We start from the raw sequence: 3,869 nt of genomic DNA, 5'->3' as shown, positions 1-3,869 counted from the left end.
ATTTCTGATCTTAGCAATATTCCGCAGGTGAAAAAAGGCAGTTCTACACGCCTGAGATATGTGAGCCTTAAATGATAAATCCAGGTCAAATAAAACCCCAAGGTTTCTAACTGTGGAATTGGGGGCTATACTTACACCATCCAGGGAGACTATCTGAGCAGACAGAGTATCTCTGAGGTTTTTAGGACCAAGTATAATGACCTCAGTTTTTCTGGGTTCAAGAGGAGGTCATTAATTGTCATCCAGGTCTTGATGTCACTGATGCAGGCGTTCAGTTTCTCTATCTGGTCATTCTGGTCAGGCTTCATGGATAAATACAACTGCGTATCGTCGGCATAACAATGGTAATGTCATGATCAGCTTAGGCAGAGCAGACCCAGACGCTGGAACCCGGAAAGAGCACAGGAGAGTAAGATGGAGAATAAGAGGATTTATTGTTCTGGATGAGGACCAGTGGAGAAGTCTTGATGTGATTTCTCTGACGGCGTGATGATTCTGCCGTGGATTTGTGGTCGTGGCATGGAGAGAAACTGGGGCTTGAGGTAAGTCGTGACGTGGCTTGGAGGCTTTGGAGAACTAATGGTGATCAGACTGCTCGTGATGATGTTGAACCCAGGTAGACACTCATGGGCTTTTGTCCTGTAGATGAGGCGGAGAATTGCTGTCAGCATGGAGTATGAACATACAGAGCAAGTGACAAAACTAGAGAGCAGGCAAAGAAGCATACGGGGGCAAGGAACTGGGGATGAATGCTGGAACTGGATCTCCTTAAGAAGGCTGGCAGTAGATGAGGTGAGTGTCCAGAGCTGGGTCCAATCAGGAAGGCAGGGCAGAGAAGGAGGGGGGAGGTTAGGACCCCCGGAGGTACCATGACAAGATAATTAATTCTGTGTTTCCTGATTATGTTTCCTAGGGGTAGCATGTAGATTATTAACAGGAGGGGTCCTAAGACTGAGCCCTGTGGGACTCCATAGTTAACTCGAGTGCACTGAGAGGAATGTCCATTTACATTAACAAAGTGGTACCTATGGGATAAATAGGATTCAAACCACTGGAGGGCAGATCCTCTGACCCCTATGTCCTGCTCTAATCCATGGAGTCAAATACTGTGGTCGATGGTGTCTTCTGGTATCTGAAACGCGGTGAGTCTGCTCCCTGGAGCCCTCTGTTGGCCGGAGGCACAAAGCAGCTTCCTGTCAGGTGGCGCCTCTTTCAGCCAACAGAAGCAGAACATCTTTGCATCCTCCAGAAATGAAAGAAACGTGCTGGAAACAAAGAAGCCTTCGGAGAGCGTCTGAATAGGACTCGGTTCTGCATGATCAGCCCATGACCAGAGGAACGTGTTTGTTGACAGAGAAGATAATAAGGATCTCCTGCTGCCACAAACATCTCTTTGGAAGGTTGGCAACATAAAGACTTACCGCCACAAAGCGCTGCCCATGACAGCATCCCGCCGATGGCCTCCAATGGGAGCACCAACCACTGAAACTGTGTGAACTCGTAGCCACGACAGGCGTACGAACTGAACGTTCACAGAGGCCAAAGGCCAGGTGTCATGATTTGAATTTGTGGTCTTGTTTTTGGTCCTTGTTCTGTCTAGTTTCTGTTTCCTGTTTTATTTTGAAAGTCTCCTGTCTTGTCTGTTTTCTTGTGTTTTACTTCCTTTGGTCCCCATCAGCCCTGATCGTGTCCACCTGTGTCTTGTCTGCCCTGTCTGTATTTAAGTCTTGTCTCTGCCTTCCTCCTGTGTTGGTCCATTAACCTTGTCTTGGTGTTCATGTCATGCTGTCACGTTCCATGTTCCTCGCCACAGTGAGTTTTGTTTGGTTTTTGTCCTGAATTCCTGCTCTGCAGCGCTTTTTGTTTGTTTTTTTGTTCATTAAACCCTCCGGACTCTGATCCTCATGCCTCCGCCTCTGCGTCTGGGTCCAACCGGCTCTCGAGCCACCCTGCACCATGACACCAGGCTCCGTACTCCTCCATCGGTCAATTCTCTACTTCCATCCGATGGAAACAGAAGTTTTAATAGTCGTCTATGAGGGGTTCCGCAGGGACGTGAAGCTCCTCCCAGTCAGCATCGAGTGGGCTTCAACCAGGAGCCCACCTGGAAACAGCGCCCAGCCGTGCACATTAAGTTCATTACCTGACATATTAACCTCTAAATGGGCTCTGCTGTGGAGACCCTAATCTGTCTTTGGCCACACAGACGCTTAATTCCCTCACACGCGCTCACAAACAAACACGTGCGCGCGCGCGCACACGCTCGCCTGTGAGCACACACTCACTGAAAGGCACCCAAAGGGTCAAGGGGCAGGATTTGACCGTAAGTACTGCCGACACTGAACTCATTTAACTCCCTGCTGAATGATGTGTCCATTGTGTGTTTGTGATTGCATGTGTGCCGAGGGGACAGGAGGAGATCTGAGGAAAGGAGAGGAGAATGGAGGAGCCAAGGAGAGGAGAGAAGGCACTTTCTCCTCGCTGAGAATTCACATGTATAAGGTTCTGGGAGCTCCCATAGTGTTTTAGTCAATGGAATTTTTGGTTAATCCTCATTGAAACTCGGAGCTCCTTTCATGTTTGGACGCCAAAGTGACCTACTGTGACCTTTTGTCCTCCCTCTTTGAGGCCTCACTCTAACGATTAGCCTGCGCTCACAATGCCGACGCATGGAGAGGCAGAGACCAGCGTTCCTGCGGCTCCGACACCCAACCAGGCTCTGGCAGCTCCATCCTCACCAACCAAACTGGCACATCCTGAATCGAAAGCGGCCACAGAAGAAGAAAGACGGAGAGGGAGCCAGAGGCAGAGCCCAGAAAAACAAGCGAATAAAAAAGGAAATCCTTGAGATCGGTGATGAAGGGAGCGGAGGAGGGACGAGGGGAGGGCAAGAAAAATGGGAAACAGAAAAATACCAGAGCAGCAGTCAGCATGGCGGACAAAAGCCAGTCTCCAGATAAGGCTGGCACAAACACGGCCTTGATGGAGGCGCTGCGTCCACAGCTGGCTTTGGAGGGACTGCCAAGAGCCAATCACAGGCGCGCGCAGATGTTTGAGATATTAATGTTCACTGAACGCACTGACTCTGCTTTAGTCTTTGGCAGGAGACTGAAACATTATGGGATGGAAACGTACACACAGACAAACAAAACACTTAAAAATGCTGTTGGCACAAAAAGATGCAGTTAGACTCCATTTAATCAACCTATCAGAGAAATGTGACCTTTCTTTTCCCTGATTACCAAATCAAGACAAATTGGCCTGTGTGTCAGTCTGTGTGTGTGTGGGGGGGGGGGGGGGGGGCTGCAGCAGAGAAGTGGGGTTGTGCACTTTTGAACACACATTCACACACATTCATTATTCATGAATGTGTGTGAATGCTTGCCAAAAACATATCGTTCAAACAAAGGCCATTTCTCAGTGTGTGGTTGTCTGTGTGTGCGCTCTCTTCAATAACACACTCGCTGAACTCCTGTCATTCCCTTCCAACATATGCTACGAGTTTGGCCCGCGTCCCGAGCAGCTCCGCCATATGAGCGAGAGGCCAGACAGCCCCGAACAATGCAGCAGTGCTTCCTCTGCGCCGGGGAACCTGAGGCGTTTCCAACGCAGAACGGGGAGAGCAGAATTCCACGGCGCAGCCGCAGATTTCTCCAAAGCTCTGATAGCTTTTCATCCCTGTGGCTTGAATGCTGGAAGCACATTTCTGACCTCTGTGAAAAGGAAAACCTCAGCTCCTCTCCGTGTCGGTCGTCTTCTCCCCAAGTGCTAAATCTTTCCAAGAGGCCTCAGGATGCGTTCCAAGTGGTGGTGCAGAGGGTTGAATTGTTCTACCCTCTCCGATGAATAAACTCTGTTCCAATGGGGTG

The 3,869-nt window shown here is 49.5% G+C and overlaps 1 long non-coding RNA gene across 1 annotated transcript in view; it reads right to left on the bottom strand.

Annotated features, from left to right (window-relative positions):
• Window positions 1-415: 415 nt before the first annotated feature.
• Window positions 416-3,869, bottom strand: part of LOC110014239 — a 5,310-nt gene continuing 1,856 nt past the window's right edge. Inside the window, exon 2 of the long non-coding RNA XR_002289360.2 lies at window positions 416-639. This is a non-coding gene — a long non-coding RNA (uncharacterized LOC110014239). The remainder of the gene's footprint in view (window positions 640-3,869) is intronic.

The sequence above is a fragment of the Oryzias latipes genome, chromosome 6 (genome assembly GCF_002234675.1).
Source record: "Oryzias latipes chromosome 6, ASM223467v1".
NCBI classification, from domain to species: domain Eukaryota; kingdom Metazoa; phylum Chordata; class Actinopteri; order Beloniformes; family Adrianichthyidae; genus Oryzias; species Oryzias latipes.
This window is presented reverse-complemented; position numbering and strand designations above follow the sequence as displayed.